We start from the raw sequence: 25,536 nt of genomic DNA, 5'->3' as shown, positions 1-25,536 counted from the left end.
AAATATTACAAATGATAACAGAATTTCACTAGACAAAATATGAATTTGACAGTATTGTTGTATTGTGTAGAGTTGTCTTCACATCAGTTGTTCTGATTACCAGATATTTGCATGCAATTGGAAGGAAAAAAAGTTACAAGAAATTAAGAGAGAAAAAGGAAAAAATACCGTAAAAAGAATACAAAAAATTAAGCATTATCTGCTCCTCTCCACAGACCGGCAGAAACCAACAGTACAATTATCCAGACCATCCTGCTTGCATACATATGTGTATCTTTCCCCTCCTCCCTCTCTGGTGCTTTTCCTCATCTCAGTAATTCTTTCCTTTTAAACGGATTTATTCCCCTTTCACAGTATCTATTGTATTCTTCAGACTTTGTTTACTCTTTCATACTCTCATACTAAGGAGACAGTACGATATTTAAGTGCCTCATATTTTAATTAATAAAAATTTTAATATACTTTTTCTAACTTAATTTACTTTCATTTTTGATAAGCACAGTATTTTAAATTACTAGTTTATAAATCACATTAATGGGGTGAGCCATGTAGAGAGATAAATTTCATTAGTTACTTTGAATGGTCAACCAGCATCTGCATGTTTGGTTACACTGTTACTGAATAATTATACAAAATAGGAAATATATTAACTAAAAAACAAAGTGGGTGGGGGAGATAGCTCAGTAGAGTAAGTGCTTGCTTGGCAAGCACAAGAACCTGAGTTCAATCCCAAGTTCCCCCAAAACCCAGAAAAAACTTTGATTCTCTTTTCTCTTTGATCTCATACACCTGACAAAATGATTACCCAGTTTTTCAACAGTCTTGTAACCTGGGCTTGAACAACCTTTTAAAATAAAATTCTGATGAAAACATTATCATTTTTAATTTTTATTTTTTTATTTCTGTGTGTGTGTGTGTGTGTGTGGCCAGCTCAGCCCACCAGGGGGCGGGGCTGGCTGGCATGTGGTGCTGGGGGATTGAACCGCGGTCCCTGTGCTTTGCTAAGCTTGTTCTAAGTAGGTGCTTTAGACCACTGAGCCATCTCACCAGCCCCAAATGGAATAAGGCTTTTTTTTTTTTTTTTTTTTTTTTTCTCCGAATGCCCTCAGGGCTTGTTTGGCTGGCTGGAGAGTTGTGGGGATCGAACTAGAGCCACCTGAGGCTGACAGCTTGGTGGAAGCAGCCACTTAAAGGACTGAGCTAGGGCCAGGCCCCCGACATTATCATTTTTAGATTGACTGGATATTTATTACTGTCTGTGGTCCACTTTGAACTTTGGCGTGTAATTAAGCCTTTTCCTTATAGAGGAAAATTAACTGGAAAAATATATTTCTGATGGAATAGGAAGTCATATAGAAAGCATTTATCGTCTTTTCAAATTGTAGGAAAACTTAAACTCTGTATAAGTTCTTACGTTTTATAGTTTGAAGATTTATACTGTTTTAAGGTAACAGAACTTCATTATAGGCCTGCCAAATAGCTCAGCGGATTAAAACGCCTGCTTAGGCAGATGCAGGCAGTGCGTGCTCCACCCCCAGGGCACACTGGGCATGGTGGCACACCAATCCCAGCACTTGGGAGGCGGGAAAACAGATCACTACAGTTCTGATCAGTGTAGTGAGACCCTGTAGACGCTGTACTAAATACATTTTTTAAAAAAATTATACACAGCCTAAACTATTTAATCTAGCCTTTAAAACCAACTTTAGAGATTGGTTTTATCCCATAAATCCTTTCTGTGAGCCTTCCCAGGGCTTCAATATTGGGCTGTTGGTTTTACAGTTTGTCAATAGAAGGCATAAGCAGAACTAAATATTCAGAGCATGATACAGTGGTCCCTGACTTGTCGCAGAGGCCACGTTGCAGACACCCCCGCATTAAGTGAAAATCAGCAAAGTAACGATGTTATATTTAGTATTTATATATATTTTAAGGCTTTATAAACCCCACACTCTTCTAAACCTTTCCCACACTTTAAAAAACATTTCTCATGTTCTTAACCATTTTCTAAACTCAAACCTGTGTGACTTTTAACAGCATATGTGTACTGTATGGTACCGCAAAATCCCACCATATATCAGAAAATCCACAATAAATAATTTAATAGTTTTGGGAACCCTGTGAAACCATGAGTCCGCGAAAGTCAAGCTGCAAAATATCAAGGGACTGTTGTATTTTTTGATAGGTTTTATTTTATTATTTATTATTTATTTTTTATTTTAGGGAAGGGTTTACAGGGTGTTCAGGGTCTCACTACTAGATGAGACCCATGGTGATTCTCCTATTTACAGCCTCCCAAGAGCTAGGATTACAGACAGGTGCCACCACACCCAGTCTCAGTTGCCGGCTCAGCGCACCCCGGGGGCAGGGCTGGCACAGCAGGCCCACCCCCAGTTTTTTAGTTTGTGAGTTTATCATTATATATAAAGGGATGCTCAAACTTTTCACGTACTTCTAAATATGAATTGATACATGTCTTAAAATAGCTCAGCTCCTGACTATTAATCCTAAAATCATTTACTGTGCTTACAAATACCCTGGGTTTGATCCATAGAACTGTGAAAAAAAAAAAATTATGGTTGTGAATGTTAGTACATCTGGTGGGGGAGGGGATGTCTTTTAGGGAAGGCTGTGAGTCCTTCATAATGACCCTCCATCTTTCTTTGGGACCTTGCCCTGTGGCAAAAAATAAACTGGAGAAGTCAAGACTGATGTAGTACAGAGTGACAGTTTAAAGTATGACAAATGCAGAGGAAGCAGAGCAGGAGCTGTCTTAGCAGTGGAGTGGTGCTGCAAGATGTGTCAGGACATACTGTTTTGTTGATTGGTGTGGGCTAGGCCATTTATGGTCTTAGCCTTTGTTTCTGGGAAGGGGACAAGGTCAGCATACAGTAAACGCGAGTGACACTTTCCTGAAGGATATAGGAGGGTACGTTTCTTTTAAACACATGGTAAACAGCTAAGTATGTGGCGAGTTTACAATGTTACTCATCCGGGTTTTGTCCTGTGTTTTTATGTTCTTCTCATCTGCCCAACAAGTATGATTAAAGGCCCTGTTATTTCTATAGTGAAACCAGAGAGGCATAAGGAGTAACAAAGTTTTCTCGGTCTTTTAGAAAATCCTATGGCTTGACCTCTGTTAACTTTAACATTAACCTTGAGATCCGAGGTCAGACACTGATACAAAGCCTTGGATGTATCGTAGCAGAATCTTCATAGAAGTATGGCAAGATTATAACTGAAGAGTAAGACCTTCGTTTTATGTTGAAGTGACTTATTTATAGTAACTGTACTTCTGAGTCAATATTAAGTGAAAAAAATCACACCATGGTGTCTCTTTTTTTAAAAAAATGGTATGTTTGTAAATTGCTTTTGAGTGAAACAGTTGGAGCAGAAAAAAACAACGTAGAGGAAGAGTTAAGTCTGCATGGTAGTGAAATAAAATTTGTCTGTTTTATGGATTTTCTCATGCTTTAGGGTTTCATATCAGATTGCACATTGCTTACCTGAACATGTGAAATCTCAAGTGCTCCAAATGAAATTCTGTGGGCATAGGTGGCACCACAAGTAGAAAATTCCCCACCAGGTCTCATGTGATAGGTTGTATTCAAAAGGCAGGTGCTCTAAAATGCACAGTTGTATAAAATGACCTTCAGGCTATGTGCATAAGGTATGTATGAAACATAAATGAGTTTCATGTTTAGCCTTTAGTACCATCCCCAGGGTGTCTCATTTATACACAGATCTCCCAAAACCCAAAACACTTCTGTTCCCAGGTATTTTGGATAAGAGATATTCAGCCTGTATTGTGTGTGTTCTTCTTACTGGTGTTTTTAAAATGGTTATACATTTTTCTGGAGCCTTGAGGAATTCACAACCATGGCATTACCCTGCCTCTATTCTGTACTTTATGCCCAAAGGGTCAGTGATAATAAATTCTAGATTAGAGAAGTAATTAACGCCCTCCAGGGTCACATGCTAGTGTGCTAATTAATGCGTTGGCTAGTTTTATGTAACAATTTCAGCACCTTATATTAGGTTCATTATGTTGTTTAACTGTACTTTTATAGATGGGGAAACCTAAAGCGTGATGGAGCTAGGGACCTTCACTCATGAAAATAAAGGAGCTCTTAATTAAAATTTTTTTATAGTAAAAACATGTCACAGGTGTTTACCTATCTGAGTACAGTCTAACTTGTAAGATTTTATATTGTTATAATCATAACACTTTAATCACTTATCAGTCCAATTATTTAAATATAATACACACTGGGGCCAGGGAGATGGCTCAGTGGAATAAGCGCTTCCCTGGCAAGCGCAAGGGTCTGAGTTCAATCCCCGGTTCCGAAAAAAAAAACAAGAAATATCTCTCTGGGGCTGGTGAGATGGCTCAGTGGTCTGAAGCACCTACTTAGAACAAACTTAGCAAAGCAGAGGGACCACGGTTCAATCCCCCAGCACCACATGCCAGCCAGGGCCGCCCCCTGGTGGGCTGAGCTGGCCACACACACACACACACAAAAAAAAAAAAAAAAAAAAAAAAAAAAGTATATTTAAAAAAAAAAAAAAATACACACTGCCTGATTCAGGGTGAACTGTTAAGTGATTAAATGAATTTACAGAGGAAAACAGGAACTTCATTTGTTCCACATGTGAAGTGTATTAATTTTTAAAAGCAGTTTATATACATTCTAATTTATTATTAACAGTTTGACTCACATCTTTTTTTTTTTTTTTTCTGCGCTTGTCGGGGAAGTACTTATTCTACTGAGCCATCTCCCCAGCACATCTTTTTCTTAGCTTAAAGTTTTAGTCCCTCTTCCATATTGAGAATGTTTAATACTTATGTGGATCTTTATTATTAAAGTGGTCCAGAACGTAAAAAGCTCTGTGTAAGCATATCAGTATATAAAAGGGAAGTGTTTTCTAAATGGAGGACACAGTTATCTCATGTCGTGGCCCAAGACAGTGAACTGAGTTTTCCTTAATTGTAGTAGTCTCTCTCATTTAGAAGACTTAGTATTAGCTGTGCTATCAACAATTTTTTTAGCCTTTTTCCCTTTTGTATAACCTGAAACCATGATTTCAGCATTTCTTTTGCCAAAACAGTGAGAGGCAGAGAGTGGAGAGCATGACCTCTTTGGGTTTCAGAAGGAAGGAAAGTATTGTGGAGATAACTGGCTTTACAGAGAATATTAACCCTTCGGCTTTGGTCCCTTTTACTTTCATTGCATTTTCAAATGCAAACTGCAAAGGTTAGAGATGGTTGTCTGCTAGGAGTGTAGCAGTCTCTGACGATGAAAGCAGTAAAGTTGAACCATGGTACTTTTAACTGTTTTGGCTGGACAAACCCTATTTCCAAATTATAATGTTTTGCTTCAACAAGTCTTTATTTTGTGTGTTTGCCATTGAGTATTGGGCTTGAAAACAATAACATGTTAGCATTAATTTGTTTTTTAACCTTAGGTATTGGGGCTTGTATATGGCTTTGCTAAAGTGGAACATTGTGCCAATAACACTCTCCTGCCACATATTTCTTTCCTGTATTTTAATATAAATTATACCATATTGTCAGTTATATCTTACTTTGGAATTCTTGTGATAGCTTGCATATGAGATGCTTTTGCATAAGGGCTGGAATTTGAAACATTAACATTAGTGGTATAGAAATGAAAATGTGTGAAGCATGTCACTTTTAGTGTAAGATACGTTAGCTTCATTCCTTTAATCCTTGTCTATTGTACACTTTGGCTCGTTGGAGCTTTTTGGGGCGACAGAAGTAGGGGATAGCCTTCCTAAACTAGTAAAGGGATAAAATTTTAAAGACATTGATAAAAGAAAAGATTTCTGACACTTATTTTTAGTTGCCTTGTTTGTTTTTGGTCTTTTTTTTAATTTTACTGTATTGTTTTGGTTGAATTGTTTTTTAGGGAAGGTTAATTTTTTTGGTTTTGGTGCTGAGGACTGAACCGAGGGCTTCCAGCTTACTAGGCAAGCATTCTACCGCTGAGCCAAATCCTCAGTCCCTTGATACTTATTTTTATACTGAAGTAGAAAAACAAGTTCCTGAGGGAATTGTTCTCACAATTTTTTTTTAATTAATTACTGAAGCCTGTATTCCTTATAAGCAACTGTGGCCTCAGTTCTAGGTAGTGCTACTTCTGCAGTTTGATCTTGATGGCTGGCCGCTATTGTGTTTATACTGGCTTGTAAGAAAGGCCTCTGAGGGCTGGTTAGATGGCTCAGTGGTCTAAAGCACCTACTTAGAACAAGCTAAGCAAAAGCACAGGGACCGCGGTTCAATCCCCAGCACCACATGCCAGCCAGCCCCGCCCCCTGGTGGGCTGAACTGGCCACACACTAAATAAATAAATAAATAAATAAATATTTAAAAAAAAAAAAAAAAGAAGAAAGGTCTCTGACTGAGAGAGCTGTGTTCTATAAGGGTTGTGACTCAGGGTTCCCTGAGTGCTGCTGTCTCCTCTTAAAAGCAGGTTCAACAGTTGAAATTCTTATTTTTTGTTATCGTTGTGAAAGGAAATTTTGATTTAACTAATTTTAATAAGGGAGAATTCAGATATACCAGTGTAGGATTTGAAAGAACGTACATAATCTTTGTTACAGCCCCTGTGTACAGACATGCTTCCTAATCATTGTCAGTAATAAGTGAAAAATATTTTAAATGTCTATTTAAGGAGTAGAGTAAAAGAATTAAAAATAAGAGATGATAATAGGTGATTGTGGGCTTGATTTATCTTGTAGAACTAGTACAGTAGAATTGAGAAATTGCAGAAAACATCACAGGATGTAAAATGTCACTAGATACATACCATTACCCAGATGAGATTCTTCAAACTACATTTGTAGCCCAGCCATTAATTAGTTTCAGGTATTACATTCTCAATTAATAAGCTCTTCTCTAGAAATTTGGGAAGACCTAGGTTTAACCCAACTTTGTTTTATTTTTGGGGGGGGCACCATCAGCAAAACACTTGGAAATGTTTAGAACGACCTAGGAATATTTGGGTACTGAATATTCAGGTTATCTTTTTGGAATTGTACAAATCCTGTTGAACCAACAACACTTAAAAATAGTCTTTCAGTTGATTGGAAAAGCATTGAATTACACTATCAGCTTGAAGAATGTGGATTTGGTAAGGTGATCTGGAGAATTTATATCTTTAATGAAAGAGTCAAGGAGTGTTTTTTAATTTACCTAATTATTGGTTAAACAGCTGTTGGAGAACCTTTTTAGTCCTTGTGATCTTATTGCACATACTTATAATGACTCCTTTGCATGTATCCTCAAGTGTCTTGGCCTTCTCCCGTTCACATCTGCTTAAATCCCACTGTCTACTGTGCATGTTGATGGTGAAAGATGTCCAACCTGATATCTGAGATCCTTTATACACTGCCATTGTCTTATCATTAAGTGTATTTGCATCTGGATGTCTATCTGTTGCTGTAGGTGAACTGTCTGCCTATCTACTAGTATGTTGCTTCTCCATTATTACTCAAGAAAACCATCCCCTTTCTTCCTTATCAGCAGTTTTTCCTGTCTGTTAAAATATTTTTACCAGCACAAAACATCCTACATCTTACATCATTTAAAAAGAAACTGTTGAAACTACCTGCTCCTCTGCCTGTTCCATTTATTTCAGTGATAGCTAATCTCTTCAAAGACTTGTCTGTACCCATTGTTGTACTCACTGCCTCCTTTTACCCTTTTAAATCTGCTCTAATCAGACTTTGTCTCTAACACAAACAGACTGGGTATGATTCTGCAGATTGTATCATTCACATATTTTTGACAATGGCTTTCCAGCAGATGGCACTAAGTATCTTACTCTAATAGAATTGTATGAAAATTTTATAATATATGGAGGTCCATTGTTTATATAAAGACTCTGCACGGACTGGTGGTATGCTACCACTTCAGTGGAGTAGTTTTGTTAAGTGACATATGATCTGTAGTTCTCATCCTATAATCAATTTTCAATGAGTTCTTTGACATTTAAAACAATTGCTCACTTCCTGAGACACTTTCCTCACTAAGCTTAGGAATACTACTCTAGTTGTACTAAAACTTATCTGGCCATCACTTTTAGTCCCCTTTGCTAGAGCTTGGACCTTTTCTATAATATATCATTCTCTTTGTAATGTCATGTAATGTTAAGGATTTTACCTGCCATCTATATACCAGTAGTTTCTGGTTTTTATGAGCAACCTGAACCTTTTATTTCCAGACTTAAATATCGCACTGCCCTTTGGACATTTCCCATCTATTACAAACATTTCATTTTAAAAAATCTTCATTTTGAAATGATGTTATTCTTAACAGAACTATTGTAAGGACAGTACTATCAGCTCCCAAATAATCCATCCTAATGTTAAAGTTAATGACCTACCCAGCAATAGTGTATATAGAAACTAAAATTTTGATTATTTTTCTCTGAGTATGCCTGGTATGCTTGACTTTCATTCAGTCAAATGTGTATGGAGTGCCTGTTCTGGCTTCTGATGAGACAGGAGTAACAGAATATGTGCTGTCCTTTGATGCACCTGACAATCTATTGAAAAATATAAAGATGACTTGTAATACAGCATATATAAGATGACACGAAGTAAGGGCAGGAGAGATAAGAAATGCCAAGAGGATTGGCACAGTTATTCTGCAGAATACAAGGAAAGACTTCTTGAAAGGAAACATGAATAGTTTGGGATGAACAATAATATAGATCCAGGGGTTGGGGATTTAGCTCAGTGCTAGAATGCTTGCCTAGCAAGCTGGAAGGACTAAAAGACTGAGGTTCAGTCTTCAGCACCAAAAACAAGAAAAACCTCAACCAAAAAACAAACAAAACTTATACACGAAATTAGAGATCCAATGAAGAAATAGTATTTGGGCAGCATTAAAAGTACAAAGACCGTAGTCAAGGTCACACACACTTGAAAAAGTAGATGAGTCTTTAGAGGCAAATGAGCAAGAAGAGCTAAGCAAGACAGAAGATAAGAAATGGGAAGAGCGTTGTGTGAGGATTTGGGGTTTTAGTTGGAGGTGGAGGTACCAGGAGGTGTGAACAGAAGAATATCCCTGCTCTCAGTCTATCCAGAGCTACCACTTACCTGGCAGTGTAAATCATTAGGCAGGAAGGGCCCTACGAGAGTGAAATTAGGCAGCTTCCTGTGTTTACATCAGTTTTGCAGTGGTACATAGAATGAGGAGCATTGGATAGCCAAATCATAGGCTGAGTAGTCTGTAACAGGAAATTTTAAAGTAGCACAGGCAAATATAGTTGAAGAATGATACATTTCATTAGAGTGTAAAACTCAAGATGTTATAATATGATAATGAACACTTGAGTACTCCCGTGCCAGAGGTATAGTGTAAATACTTATTCCAGGGAATTACATAATGCTTAGCTCTGTAAAGTAGGCTGGCACAGAAATGATACGTAACTTGTCCTAAGTCACACGATGACTACGTGGTGAGACTGAGCTTCACTCTCTTCACAGCTCAGAGTCCTGCCTCAGACAGTCCAAGCATGGGACCTGGAGTATGAAGAGTGAAAAGGAATGTAGTAATGGCTCTCCTTTAGAAAAGTAGTTAAAGTGTCAAGGTTGAGTGCCAGGGCTGGCAAGATAGCTCAGCGGACTAAAGTGCGTGCTTAGGCAGATGCAAGGACCAGAGTTCGATCCCCAGTGTGCTATGCCAGCCCTGCCCCGGGGACACACTGAGACGTAATTGAGGCTGGGCATGGAGGTGTGATCCTGTAATCCCAGCTCTTGGGTGGCTGTAAACAGGCGGATCACTATGAGTTGGATCTACATAGTGAGACCCTGTAGAACTTTAGACCCTGTACTAAGTACATTAAAAAAAAAACACCCTCTAGGTACGTAGGAAGACAACTGATTCAGTGTATATAGGTAAATGTCCATGAAAGGAAGAAAATGAGTAGAAGAATATTTTACCTATTTGCACATTCTTGAGAAAGACATTATGAAGTATCACAGGTTAGAAATGAAATGTTAAATTACATTTTAAAAATTAAAGTGTATAGTTGCATGGTTTCCAATATATTTATTATTAATATTATTGCTGTTTTTAATGTATTTAGTTGGACTGTGTGACCGGCTCAGCCTGCCCTGGGAAGAGGGCTGCCGTGGCATGTGGTGCCTGGGATCAAACCACAGTCCCGAAGCTTGCCTAAGCAGGCGCGGTAGTCCACTAAGCTATCTCGTCGGCCCTTTCAGTGCATTTATTAAGGTGTATAGTCATCACCATCTTAATCCCCAAACATTTTATCCCAGAAGCAGCTGTAAATTTATTGAGTTACTCCCATTACTTCCTCCCCATAACCACTAGCAAACCCTAGTTTACTTTTTACCCCTGGATATTCTGCTGATTCTTGAAATTTCCTCTAAACAGAATAGTGTTACGAGGCCTCTTTTTGTCTGACTTCTGTTGCTTGGAATGTATTTAAGGTTCTTCCATATCATAGCATTTATTCATACAGTCATCTCTTGGCTGATCACAGATTCCAGCATAGCCTGTGCAATTTATTGAGACCCTGTCTTAAAATACAAAAAGGGCTGAAGATATGGCTTATTATTTAAAAATTAGGTAAAGAACCGGCCACATAGCTCAGGAGATTAAAGTGCCTGTTTAGGCAGATGCAGGGGCTGGGGGTTCAACCCCCACCCTTCCATGCCAGCCCCACCCCTGGGTGGAGCTGAGACAGCAGTTGAGACTGGGTGTGGTGGCACACACCTGTAATCCCAGCACTTGGAAGGATGAAAAACAGGAGGATCATACAAGTCTGATCTATGGAGTAAGACCCTGTACTAAATACATAATTTGTGTGTGTGTGTGTGTGTGTGTGTGTGTGTGTGTGTGTGTGTGTGTGTGTAAAATAGGCCAGTGAGATAGCTCAGTGATCTAAACCACCTGCTTAGCAGGTGAGGGACTGTGGTTCAATTCCCCAGCACCACATGCTGGAGCAGCCCTGCCCCCAGGGCGGGCTGAGCTGGCCACAAAAAATAAACAAAATTTAAAAAATAAAAATGTATTTTAAAATCGCAAGTTTATGTTGAAAATTTATTTCAAGACAGTGCTTGGGTTCTTTTTAGTCTTCCTCAGCTTCTTATACCTGTCTCCCTTGTCTCATGGTACAAACTTAGCTCCCAACAGTATCAGCATCTGCATAAATGATCACTTGTACAGTGTAAGCTGACTTCAGAAATAATATACCCATACCACTTTGCGCGGAGGAGCTACCAAGTAAAATTCTGTTCTCCTTGAATATCTCCTTTCTTAGACTTCAGTAGTTAAAGTACTGTGCTTAAAATTTATTTGGTTAGGTTTCATCTCCATGTGATTATGGTATTCATTTGGAAAATGCATTTTAATTTGTCTAGATATTGCTTCATTGGGGATTTTGAATTTGCCCAGCAAAATGAGAGTGCTCATGGATTTACCACCAATGCATTATCAAGTATTGAGATTCTTGTCAATCTGAAAAATAAATGGTATCTCAGTGGGGTTTCCCTCTTAGAGCTTTATCTAGATACACTGGATGCTGGGGATATAGCTCAGAGGTAAAGTATAGGGGGCCGGGGAGACAGCTCAGTGGAATAAGCACTTCCCTGGCAAGCACAAGGGCCTGAGTTCAATCCCTGGTTCTGCAAAAAAAAAAAAAAAAAAAAAAAAATGCTCTAAGGCATGTATGATATCAGAGGTAAAGTATGTAGGCTTCTCATTGAGCTCAGGGTACTGGATTCAGTCCTCAGTATCAAACAGCCAATAAAATATTTGATGGACTTGACTCACATCTGTGAAGCACGATCATCAGAATTAGTGTTCAGTGTAGGTTCCACTTAAATGTCTATTGTGAATGTTTCATATTTAAGAGGCTGTTTCGTACTTAATGACTTGTTCTTGTCTGTAATTTAATCACCACCCTTCCTTGTCGATACTGGGGACTAACCAAAAGACCTGAATAACTGAGCCATATCCCTGACTCTTAAAATTTTGTTTTTGAGTCTTGCTCAATGATCTAGGTTAGTCTCAAACTTAAGATACTCTTGTCTCAGATGCTGGAATAGTTGCAATTGTAGGCATTCCAAGTTTTGGTCTCCTACCTTTCTAAACAGGATTGTTCTCTGTCTCTTCTCTAAGAAGCGATGTATACATACTAGGAATACATACTAAGAATCTATTACATAAGTTGGAAATGTATTTTCAGTTTGTGATTTGTCATCTTTTGGTTCTGTTTTTTTTTTTTTTTTTTTTGCTATCCTATACAAATTGTATAAGCAGATTGATCCATCTTTTTCTTATAGTGGTTTCTGTATTTTAATAGTTAAGATGATTTTTCTGTCATAGTTTAGAGGAATTCAGCTTGGCTTCTAGCACTTGGATAGGAGGATTTAATTTTCATATTCTGTATTTGAATTTCAGATCCATTTACCGTTATCAAGGTGGAAGTATTGAAATCTGATTTTGTTTTTCTGGATGGCTTTCCAGTTACGTTGTACTGCATTGTTTTGTTTTTTGAGACAAAACCTGGTGAGCTTGAATTGCCTGGGCTGGCCTTGAACTTGTGATCCTTCTGCTTTAGTCTCGAGTGCTGGGATGACAGACCTGCACCAATATACCTCACTTAACACTACTTTGTAAGGACTCTACTTTCTAAGGACTTCATTTTGATGAGAACTAGATATCCACAGAGAAAAGAATGAAACTGGAAGGGGCCAGGGAGATGGCTCAGTGGAATAAGCACTTCCCTGTCAAGCGCAAGTGCGTGAGTTCAATCCCGGGGGGGGGGGGGGTGTGAAACTGGAACTCTGTCTCATAATACATAAAAATAATCTCCAAATGAATAATAGACCTAAGTTGAATGGCTAGGACTATTAATATCTTCACAGAGACCGTAATGCTGACCATGAGTCAGGTAATGATTTATTTGGATGACACAAAAAGCACATATAATGAAAGGATGTATAGTTAAGTGGAATTCATCAGATAGTAAGCATTTATATTTCAAAGGATACCATCAAGAAAGTGAAAAGAACCCAGAGTTGGAGATGTCTAGAACTTCCCTTGCATTCTGAGGAATGACTTGCTTCTGCCCTCCGTTTTCCCAACTGTTCTTAGATGACTGCAGTCCTTTTACTCAGTGGCCACTTGTTTATCTGTTTCCATTTTTTCTCCCTCTTTCTGTACTTTGAGTGAATATGCTTTTGTATCCCTACACTGTCACTTCAGGATTGTTTTATGAGAAAATAGTAGAAAGTAAGAGATGTACTCAGTGTTTAATCCCTGTCTTTTTGGGAAGATGCAGAGTCAGTATCTCTTCTCACCAGCTGGCCATTTGGGTCTCTTTCTCCTTCTGGAATTCCGTATGCCACAGCTTTCCATCTATATCAGTTTCTTATCATTAATATTTATCATGTCTATTACCTTCTTGATGATTTCCCTAATATTTCTTGATACGGTGATTTTTTTCCTTCAACTTCTAGTCTACCATGTCCTTTTGTGTAACTTACAGACTCAATTTCTTATTTTTCAGAATCTAGTCTTTTAGTTTTATGTCCTCATTTCCTAGTTCACAGATTATAATCCCACCTTTATATCTTTCAGCACACTTAATATACTTACTTTATATTCCTTTTAGCAGTATTGTCCTTTTAACTTCCTTGGTTGCAAATGCTCTTGTTGCTTGGTTTGTTAGTTGTTTAGTTAGCATCAGATTTCTTTATGTGTTTTACAATTTTTAGTTCAACCTGTCTTGTTTTTAAAAAGCTTGTTTTTAGGGGCTGGGGAGATAGCTCAGTAGAAGTGCTTGCCTGGCAAGCACAAGGACCTGAGATCAATCCCCGGTTCCATCAAAAGAAAAAAGCTTGTTTTTCCTTCCTGCCTGCCATGTTCCTCCTTCCCTGTAAAGCAATTTTAAAATTTCCTAAATACTGTTTATGTATGCAAAGCCTGTTCCTCTTCTCCCTTTCTAGCCCGTCCTTTACAAGCATAAGAACCATCTTATTATTTTATATTTGAAACATCCTTTAGGTTCCAAAAAGTCTTATTCTGAGCTTATGGCCCCTTTGCCCATTCTCAAAACCCTTAGAGGGGAATGGGAATGGGAGTTGTTCTCCCCTCCCTTTCTCCCTCCCTCCCTCCCTCCCTCCCTCCTTCCCTTCCTCCTTCCCTTCCGTCCTTCCTTCCCTTCCGTCCTTCCTTCCCTGCAGTATTGGACATCAGACCCTTGGCCTCTCGCACCATAGGCAACCACTGAGCTGCATCCCCAGCTTTTGTTCTTTTAGTTTTCATTTTCTCTTTGTAAAATGTTTCCCAGAAGTCTCATGTTCAGGGGCAGAACTTTCAGGTGAGTGGATCATGAAGGCCTTGACTTAGATTAATCCATTGATCAGATCATTGTTTGATAGCACGAACTTAATTTGTACCACAATTCTAGAGAAGATGGCTATACATGTGTTTGTCACCTGATGCAGAGTTTGCAAACAAAAACAAAATTTTGCCAAATGCCTCTGTCCACAAACAGAAGCATTCCTGAGCAAGGTACCACTGTAATGGAATCAAAGATGTAGGGCCTTATTGAAAGCAGTGGGTGATAAGGTGTGACCTCTGGGACCATGTCATGTCCCTGACTTCTTCCTTGGCTTTCTCCTTTTCTTTCTACCTCTTGGCTGCCATGAAAGCAGCCTGCGCTTCTGCCTCGATGTTTCTGCCAGCCCCTGAAACCATGAGCCAAACCTTTCTTCCTTTGTTTTTCTCAGGAATTTGGTCTCAGCAAGAAATCTGACTCAAATACTCCTATACAGTGGTGCTTGCTTTCAGGATTGAAAGAGGAAGAAAGGGAGCAAAGACTGGCCTGAGTGGTGCTGCAGTAATCCAGCAGCGTGTTGCAGCCTCTGTGCAGGTGGCGGCACTCCCGTGCTCCTGTGAGCCCACCCTGTGGAGGCCCTCATAGAACCTTTGCTTCCTGCCCTCAAGGACCCTTTTACTTCTTGAGTCTTGTGACCTGAGTACAGTTTTTAGGTCCTCAACTTAGTCTGGCTCAAGGAAGGTATACATATTCCCCGCCCTTTTTTTTTGTGGCCAGCTCGGCCTGCCCTCGGGCCGGGGTTGTCACGGCGTGTGGTGCCATGGCCAGAGCTGCAGTCACTGCATTAGCCTACGCTTGCCTGAGCAGGTGCTTTAGGCCACTGTGCTATCTCGCCAGCGATTCCCCAATTTTTTTTTACTTTGGAGAACTTTAGACTTAAAAGAAAAATCAAAGACATGATGAATTTATATCTAATACGTCCTCTCCTAGATTTGCCAAATGTTAATATTTTCCCCCTATTTGCTGACATTTTCTTGGCTGAACTGAGAATCCTCGTACAGACGTTATATTACTTCATCCCCAAATGCTTCTGTGTGGACCTCCAAAAATAAGACAGTTTTCTACATATTTACACAGAAAACTTAGCATTGTTAGGTTTATCACATTTTTAATTCACAGGCAGATTTTCTTGGTTGTTCCTTTTTCATCTAGGATCCAATCAAAATTTCAGTAATTTTTTCCTTATAGCTTTAATCCAAAATGGTCTTCCCTTTTTTGCCTTTTATAACTGGCTCATTCCACTAATTTCCAGAAAGAAGTGAAAGAAATGTCAGCCTCCAAATTGAGAGGGCACCAGAAATCCAAACAATTAAGAACAAGTCCAGCTTAGCAAGTAAATGAGTTAGTAAGGGCTACACGCAGAGCATTGCACAGCTTGCAGGCTATAGCACAGCTGAAGTTGCCAGCCCCCTTTGTTAAGCTGGTGGTTTATAGGGCTCTAAAGTAAACAGCAAAAAGCAGGAGCAAGAGAGTCCTTGGGAAAAGTTACATGTATTCTGTTCCCATCCTGTCCCTATTGGGAACTCCAAGCGCTGTCAGCTGCAGTGGTGGGTGACCTTGTGCTGCAGTCTGGCATCAGTCTTAGGACTGACAAGGACCCCAGGACAGCTACACGGCGACCCACTGCAAGGTGCAATTACTGTGCTTGGGCTGGGGTGTGGACTAGTCTCCGTACAGGCTTTTTGGAAAGAACATTTGTCAGTTCTTTTTGCGGAATGTTTCTCAACTTTGATTTGCACAATTCTCTTATAATTAAACATTTTTGCTGTTTGTGTTGAACAGTATATCTTCTACTCCAATCTGTGAAGTGTCATTTTGAGCTTTTTTTCTATTTCCTTATCTCTTGTACCTTGTGACTTTAGTAGTATCTATTGACAATATTTTCTTAAATCCATTACTATTAATTTGTAAAATGATGGTCTGATTCTGCCATTTCTTCTTTTTTTTTTTTTTTTTTTATTTATTTGTGTGTGTGTGTGTGTGTGGCCAGCTCAGCCCACCGGGGGGGGGCAGGGCTGGCTGGCATGTGGTGCTGGGGGATTGAACCGCGGTCCCTGTGCTCTGCCAAGCTTGTTCCAAGTAGGTGCTTTAGACCACTGAGCCATCTCTCCAGCCCCCATTTCTTCTATAAGTGAGACTTTTCTGTGAAGAAAAATGTTCTCATCTTTAGAGGAAGTACTTGGTTATCAGTGTACTTTGTTATCAGCATGGATTCTTTTCAATGTGTTATCTGTCATTCAGTCTTTTTTTTTTTTTTTTTTTTTGCGGTACCAAGGATTGAACTCGGGACCCTGCGCTTGCCAAGTGAGCTGTCTCCCTGGGCCCAAAAGGGATTTACTTTTTTTTTTTTTTGTGGTACCAGGGATCAAACTCAGGACCCTACACTTGCCAGACAAGCACTTATTCCACTGAGCCATCTCTCCGGCCCTGTCATTCAGTCTTGTTCATTATGATGTGCAAGTTCTTCCAAATTTGGCCTCTCAGAGTATGCGCATCCTCTCTGCCAAACAGTGAGGGTGCGGCCTGGCCAGTGGCTGGTCTCTTCCCCTTGGTAAGGTCGGCTCCGTGCTGGTTTAACGTCGCTGTACTGAAGGAGGCCCTTCCTGTGTCTGAAGTACACGTAAATATGCCCCCAAACCCGCAGATTCGTACTTGGAACTTTCTTAAGGGTGCTCCCCTTGCCGCCCAGCAGTTGTTGCTGCTCAGTAGTCTCCTGACAGCGCAGTACCATTCCCATCATCCTTGAGAGCCTCTGTTGGTTTGATGTGATTTTTTTTTTTTTTTTTTTTTTTTTTTTTTTCAGAACCAGGGATTGAACTCAGGCCCTTGCACTTGCCAGGGAAGCGCTTACTCCACTGAGCCATCTCCCCAGCCCCTTTGATGTGATTTTATAAGATGACACTGTTCTTGTGGAGGGGAAGAAAAAAATCAAAGTGCTCCCTAACCCTTTGTTTGTCTTTTCTGGCATGAATTATGTAGGGCTCTCAGTTTTTCTTTCAGTAATTCTACTCAGACCTTTTTTCTTCTTCTTCTTCTTCTTCTTCTTCTTCTTCTTCTTCTTCTTCTTCTTCTTCTTCTTCTTCTTCTTCTTTTTTTTTTTTTTTTTGCCGGCTCAGCCCACCCTGAGGGGGCTGGTGCAGTATGTGGTACAGGGAGGGAACCAAGGTCCCTTACTCCTGCCTAAGCTTGCATAAGCAGGCACTTTAGTCCTCTGAGCTGTCTCACCAGCCCTTCCCAGGTCTTTAGAATAGAGGACAAAAGAGTTTATTGGGACTGGTGTTATACCATAGATAGTGTGACCTAACAGAAAATTTGTCTCACATTTTAATATAATAGAAGTTTGCAATCCAGGCATTGGCAGAGTTGCCTCCTCTGAGGGCTGTGTCAAGGAATCTGTTCCGTTCCTCTTGCCTAGCTTCTGGTGTTTTATTGGCAGTCTCTGGTATTACCTGGCTTGTAGCTGATTCGCCGCAGCTTCTGCTTCATCTTCACATGGGATTCTTCCTGTACGTGAATTTCCTCTTTCAATGAAGACCCTTCAGCCATATTGGATTAGTTGCCCACCCTACTCCAGAATGAGCTCATCAAAATAAATCTGCAATGATGCTGTGTCCAGAATAAGTTGCATTTTGAGGAACGGAAATTAGGACTTCAACATTTAAGTTTGGGGAACAGAAGCATTATTCAACCCATACACCATTATTATATTTAAGGCTTCAGTAAGACTTGAGATAATTCACACCTTTTTACATGTAAATTCCCATTTAGTTTGTGATTTATAAAATTTTGGACTCATTTTTTCATATTATATATATAGTTGAGGGAAATTCATCCACATGTACATATAGTATCACAAGAAATGAACTCCCACTGAGTTCTGACATTATTTTGTCCAAAATACTGGCATCTCTGTTTTTCTATGTTGAAAAAAAGTAAAAGTAAAATGACGTTCTGAACTGTTATCCTCAGCTTTAACAAACTAGTAATGTGCCATTTGGTTCCATCCCTTTTCCATGAGCCAGTTTGAGATTGATGTTCACAGTGTTAAAGATGGAATGTGGCTGGAGTGCCTTCACTCTGATGGTTGAGGAGAGTTTTAGCCAAACTAACTGGAAAATCCAAATAAAAGCACATGGCGGGGGAGACCCCTACCACACTGCCTTTCCCGCCTCTACTCGAGAGGCTCCCATTGCTCACAGAGTTCCTTGCACTGAGAACACTTGTTGAAGACTAAGATGCAGTCACTTTGCCTGTAATTATTATGCAAGTGTTTGCAGAGACAGGACTGGGACACAGATCTTTTGGCTTTCACAATTTTTCTTGCTATTAAGTTTTCCCTAAAAATTAAGCATGTGTGGGAACAACCTGCTCGGGCCCCCACTCCTGTCCCTCTCTTGGACAGGAGTTCTCTTTCCCTCAATAAATATACTCTGCTCATTAAAAAAAAAAAAAAAAAAGCATGTAACTGAAATAAGTCTTATTCCACTGGAACCTTCTGAACAGTGGCAGTTCCTTTGGTATGACTCAGTATTAGATAAAAAAAAAAAAAAATGTTCACCATCTTTGGGCTTTCCCATAAGAGATAAATTGAGTTGCATCTTTCTGAACTTACTCAAAAGGAAAGAGTTACTGAGTTGAGGACAGAAGAGAGTGAGTGGGGAAAAGAGCTTTATCCGTGTACATACGTAAGCAGGATAGTTTGGACAACCGTACCGTGCATTTCTGCTGCTCTGTGGAAAGGAACAGCTAATACTTAATGTTTTGTGTACTTTTTTCAATTAAACTTTTGCTCTTCTTAATTTCTTATACATTCCTTTTTTTTTCTTCCAATTTTGCATGCATATATCTGGTAATATGAATATCCAGTAGAAAAACAACGCTATGTATTACACCAAATACTGTGAAATTCATATTACTTAGTTAAGTGAAATTCTGTATCCCTTGTAATTCTTAAAAAGACCGTAAGAGCTGGAGATGCTGCTTAGTGGTAGAGCCCTTGCCTATCAAGTGGAAGACCTTAGATTCAGTCCACAGTACAGAAAGAAAAAAGTGTAAAGTATATAAAATACCTTGGGTATTAGATTTCTAAAGTTAGAGAGGATTACAAGAAAAAAACTTTACAGAGGTGAAGTTTACATGTAAGTGTACAATTCTATAAGTTTAAAATTGCATAAAATGTGCATTCACCACAATAGTGGTGAATATTTTCATCATTAAAAAAAAATCCTTCATGCTAGTTTACATGTAAGTCATGTTCCTACTTTCCCCACCTCTTTAGGCAACCACTGATCTACTTTGTGTCTTTATGAACTGGTCTTTTTTAGGATAAGATCTCACTGTGTAGTTCAGGCTAGCTTTAAACATGCTTATGTAGCCCAGGCTGGCCTCAGATTCATGGCGATACTCCTGCTTCAGCCTCCTGAGTGCTGGAATTACAAGTATGTGCCATTACACTTGGCTGTATACTTGTCTTTTGTAGATGTTTCAACTAAATGGATACGTACATCACACAGCCTTTGACTCTGGTTTCTTTGACCTAGCATAATGCTTTTGAGTTTTGTCTAGGAGTGCTAGATTGTTTTTCTTTCTGAATAGCGGTCCATTATATGGATGTACCAGTTTCCTTAGATATTCACAAATTGGTAGAAATTTTAATTATTTCATTGTTTTGTTTATTATGAATAATGTTACGAACATTACACATTTATAGACATAAATAATCATTTTTATTGGCTAGACTTGGAGGAGGAAAGTTGCTGGCTTGTATAGTAAATTTATTTTTGCAAGACATGGGCAAACTTTAATTCTAGAGTGGAAATGCTTGAAGGTCCCTGTGTCTCCACATCGTCTCCAACATATCTCATTGTAGTGAGTGATTTCTCATCATGGTTTTTATTCGTATTTTCCTGAGTGCAAATAATGTTGAGCATGTTTCTGTGTGCTTAGAAGCTGCCTTCTTGAACATTGTCTCTAAAGCGATATTTGTTCAGACCTTTTGCCTATTTTTAAATGAGTTGCCCTTTTTTTGTTGTTTTAAGAGTTCTTATTAAGTTTTGGATACTTAAAGAAAGTCCCTAACTTACAAATAAGGTCCATTCTAAAAGGATTATACATAAGTCAGACTCATTCCTAAGCTGAAAGTCTTAGGCAGTACACTTGTGACAGTTTATAGCTTCCCAATTCTTTTTTTCATTAACTTTATTGAAAATCAATAATTACATATCATTAAAAATTGTAGACAGGTATTGAAATGTGAAAGATGATGTAGAAGAGTGATTCTTAGAGAAATATTTCTGAAATGAATACTTCACATGAGATTAACGATTACACACTGTAAATAAATTATTTACCACCTGAAATGAATATAACAATAAAAACTGCCCAAAATAAAAATGAAGAATGATCTTAATGAATGGAATGATTTGTTCTAATGGTGTTTGTAAATAGGATCACAAGTCCGCATCTTGTACAGCAATTAACCACTAAGAATAATATATGCAGTGTATTATTTGTTGAAACTACTTCCGATTTGATTTGAAACTGTCTCATTGCTATATGTTTATCAATAAAACTGTAGAAAAAAAAATATATATATATATTTATTTAAAGAAAAAAAAATAAAAATGAAGAATGAAATCACAGATCAGTCATATAATATATTTAATTCTGTATCAAAATCAAGAAACTTATATTCATATAATTATTTTCTCAGAGTAGAAAGGGTTAGGCAATAAATATTTAAAGGTTTAAAATTTTTAACTTTAATTGAACTTATAACACCACATTTCCAAGAAAAATGAACCTTTTGCATAAGAAATTTGAATAAAATCAAACCAAGATACACAAAAATGAAATTGTCATTAAAGCATATACATAAAAAATATTAGCTGTGGAAGAACAAAATTAAACAGCATCCTATTCCATGTTGGAAAAAAAAAAAGACCAAGTGAGTAAGAAACTAGACTAATTAAAAAACTGAAAGAAAAAAAAAATCTGTCCTCTCTTCATTTTATACTTAGCAAATATACCTTTGAAAACTAAAAGTGAAATATTTTCCAGTTATACAAACTTGAAATATTCTAATACCTCTAGACGTAGCATATAGGAAGTAACAAAGAGCATAATTCAAAAGGCAAGAGAAGTTGTAGTATGCTGCTGGATAAACAATAAAGAGCTCTCAAAATGATAGTTACTCAGGACTATATAAAATATATTAGATAAACTTTTATTTAAAAGGTCATTGAAGATTTCTATGAAACAGTACCAATCTTAGGTCGGGTTATATGCGTATTTTTTTTTCGTGTGTGTGTAGAAGACAGGGAAGAAGTAATATAAATTCAACAGAAAATGGAAATATACTTCTTAAAGTTTCTAATACTAGGAGAAGATATCATACCATGTCTTTTAAATAAATTGTAAGTCAAAGATATAGTATAACTTTTTTTTTAATTATTTATTTATTTGTGTGTGTGTGTGTGTGTGTGCTCGCGCGCGCGCGTGGCCAGCTCAGCCCACCAGGGGGCGGGGCTGGCTGGCATGTGGTGCTGGAGGATTGAACTGTGGTCCCTGTGCTTTGCTGAGCTTGTTCTGAGTAGGTGCTTTAGACCACTGAACCATTTCACCAGCCCTATAGTATAAATCTTAAAAATTAAGATTAAGCAATATTGGGCTGGGGAGATGGCTCAGTAGAATAAGCACTTGCCTGGCAAGAGCAAGGGTCTGAGTTCAATCCCCGGTTCCACAAAAAAAAAAAAAAGATTAAGCAATATTAAAAATTATAATACCAATTAAAAATTAAATGTTTCAAAACAATTGAACTAAGAAAAAGTTTTCGTGATAATAAAGACGTACTAAGAATAAAACATAAATACTGGAGTGGCAAACAAATGACCAGTACTTCTAACAGTTTGGGGATAGGATATCGCACAAAGTTCTAGTGTGTTGTGGACATGGATAATGTCTATGACACTTACTGGTGGCCAGGTATCACTTGTGGGACTGAGCTACTGCTAATTTCCTTGAAATCCACCCTGTAGACCCAGATGAAATCATAACCTTTAGGGTGGAAGAGAAGTCCATTTGTAGAGTGTGCTGATGGAAATATTTTGCTGCTGAACACAAACTACTTTTGTATGCCTCTTATTCTCCTGTGTTTGTTTGCCTTGTTTGATGGGTTCTTTCCATTCTCATTCATGGAGTTATGATCATTTTGCTCCCTCTCTAGAATATCATTAAGTAGTCTGTGTAGGTTTGGCTTTGTCATCATGAAATTCTGTTTTTTTTGTTTTTTGTTTTTGGGGAACTGGAGACTGGACTGAAGCCCTTGCACTTGCCAGGCAAGCACTTACTCTACTGATCCATCTCCCCGGCCCCTATGAAATTTTTAAGTAGTTCTTTGTCATGGAAGTATTTCACTTCTATACTTGAAAGAGAGTTTTGCAGGGGGTATCAGTCTGGGTTGGAATTTGTTTTCTTGCAAGACTTGTATTACTCTGCTCCATGCTCTTCTTGACTTCATGGCTTATGAAGAGAAATCTGCTTTTATTCTGATAAGTTTTCCCTTAAATGTGATCCGTTTCTTTTCTTTGGCAGCTTTTAGTATACTGTTCCTGTGCTGAATTTCTGGGATCTTGATTATCATATGTCTGGGTGTGGTTTTCATTGGGCTGATGTTGTTTGGAGTTCTATATGCTTCGGTTACAGGAATGTCAGATTGTTTCCCCGTATTTGGGAAGTTTTCTGCTATTACTTCTGCCCATATTCTTTTTATGTCATTTGTATTGACTCCTTCCTTCTCATTGATGTCTGTTAGTCTCATATTGTTCATCCTTGCATCATTTGGCAGGTATTGAATTATTTTTTCCTGTATCCTGGTTGTTTTTAAGAGATCTTTTCTTACTTTTTCACTAGCTGCAATGGTGTCTTTCAGGTCTGAAAGTCTATTTTCACTTTCATTCAGATGGTTTTTCCACCTTGTGATTGAGGTTTTAATTTCCTGTATATCACTTTGAATGTGCTTCATGCATTCTGTTTCTTTCCTATATGTTTATTCAAGGATTCCATCGTTTTTCTATTCTGCTCTATTTTTATCAGTGTATTCTTTAGAAGTACTTAATACTTCTTTGATTATAACTATCATTTCTTCTTTTACTTCAGAAATTATTTTTGATCTGATTTCCTCTATACCTTCTGCAGTTGTTTCTTTACTTCCAATGATATCATTTCAGAGATTTCAGGTGTGTAATTTCCAATTTCTTCTATGTTAGTGTCTTCTGCATTTGTTCTGGGTGGACTCAGGGCCTGGGACTGCATTTTGTTCCTTCTCTTTGTTATTTTGTATACCACTGTCTTCTGATCTTTGGTGTAGAGCTTAATTAGAGTTATTTCCTTAGCCTCAGGTCCGGCTCTATGAAGTTCAGACTCCTCCAGGTGGGTGTGGCTTGGATCTGGCTGCTGTGCTCCACTTCTTCCTGCTGCAGCTCTTGGAGGTGAACCCCCTGTGCCACTCTGGCAAGATGTTCTGCTCCTGAATCAGCTGGGTGGATCTTGCCTCTAACCTCTCCTCAGGGAGTTCTGCTGAAGGGTTCCACACCAGGGCTGGGCTCTGGGTCGAATGAGGATCCTGCGGGCCCCAGGTAGTCTGATTCACAGCCCAGGCCTGCACTCTGGGTCCATTCAGGATCCGGCGGCCCCCTGGGGGTCTCACTCACACACTGGGCCCAGGCTCTGGGCCGAATGAGGATCCGTCAGGGCCTGTGCTCTGGGTAGAATTCCCAAGTTTTAACTTTTTTTTTTTTTTTTTTTTTTTCTCAAGTTTTAACTTTTAACACAGTTCTTTTTCCCGTTTTTAATTTTTGTACGTAGTGTGAAGTAGAATCTAAGTTCATATTTTTGCATGTGCATATCTGACTGGCCAGATACAGTTTATTGAAGAGATTGTCTTTTTTTTCCATTGATTTATCTTGGCAAAAATAAGCTGTAAGTACAAGAAACACTGATCAGTCCTCTTTACTGATTTACATGCTGATCCTTGTGCCAGTACAGCACTGTCTTAGAGTGGCTCTGTAGAGAGTTGTTTTGGTTATTCTAACTATTTTGAATTTTATATAAATTTTCAGGTTAACTAGAAAACATTCTGCCAGGATCTTGTTTAATGAATGCCTTGAATGTATGGATTACTTTGGGAAGAATTTTTTTTTATATTAGTTTTATTGAGAAAGAAGTAGCAATGAGGCAGTTTCAAAACAGGTTAGTGGAACAGTTACAATAATTAATACATTGCATATTGTTGCTTTTGTAAGAATTTTATATTGTGAGCTTATATCCTGCAACCTTGCTGGGCTTACTATCTACAAGTATTTTGTGGATTCTCATTGGATTTTCTACATAGAGTATTCTTTTACCTGTGACTTCCCTATCAACCCAGACCCTATTGATTTGCATTTCTTTTCCATTGAATGAGGGGCTCTCAGGTGAGAGTGGAAACCCTTGTAGTTAAGGCTGTGAGGCCCAGGGAGGCTTACAGATGTCAAAGCAGTACTTACTGAATCTAACTTCAGGCTTTGTGCCACAGCAGTCAGTCCCTGCTTTTCCCCACCTTCCCCTCGGTGTCTGTCATCCACAGATCTGCTTCTGTCTGTGGATTTATTATGTTATTGGAACACTTAATATAAATGGAGTTTTAGAATATGTGCTATTTTATGACAGGTTTTTTTTTTTAATCTTAGCATTATGTTTTCAGGAATCTGAAAACTTTGGCATGTGTATCTGTGCTTTATAGTATTCTGCTCTGTGATTAAACCACATTTTATTTATGCATCAGTTGGTAGGCTTTGGGTTTGTTTACTATTATGAATAATGCCAATAAGAGCATGGACACACGTAAGCGTTCTTGTGTGAGTGTATCTTCATTTACTTTAGCTGTCTATGTAGATGCACTTTTGGTTTTGAATGGTTTGTTTTTTTGATTTTTTGTCTAGGTGTAAAATTTAGTTGGTTGTTGGTTGTTATTTTGTTTTTCTTTTTGTGCTCTCAAGATGTTTTTCCATGGTCCTTTTAGTTTGCATTGTTTCTGTTGTCTCTGTCTTCATTTTGTTCCTTTGGACATGCCAGTGTCTTTGGATTCTTTGTA

The 25,536-nt window shown here is 38.4% G+C and overlaps 1 protein-coding gene across 2 annotated transcripts in view; it reads left to right on the top strand.

Moving 5' to 3' along the window:
• Window positions 1–25,536, top strand: part of Epb41l5 (erythrocyte membrane protein band 4.1 like 5) — a 184,079-nt gene that overhangs the window by 100,107 nt on the left and 58,436 nt on the right. The gene's annotated exons all lie outside the window — the stretch shown is intronic.

Source organism: Octodon degus, unplaced genomic scaffold (genome assembly GCF_000260255.1).
Source record: "Octodon degus isolate 3935 unplaced genomic scaffold, OctDeg1.0 scaffold00014, whole genome shotgun sequence".
Taxonomy (NCBI): Eukaryota; Metazoa; Chordata; class Mammalia; order Rodentia; family Octodontidae; genus Octodon; species Octodon degus.
Note: the sequence above shows the minus strand (reverse complement) of the source record. Positions and strands in the feature narration are given on the sequence as shown.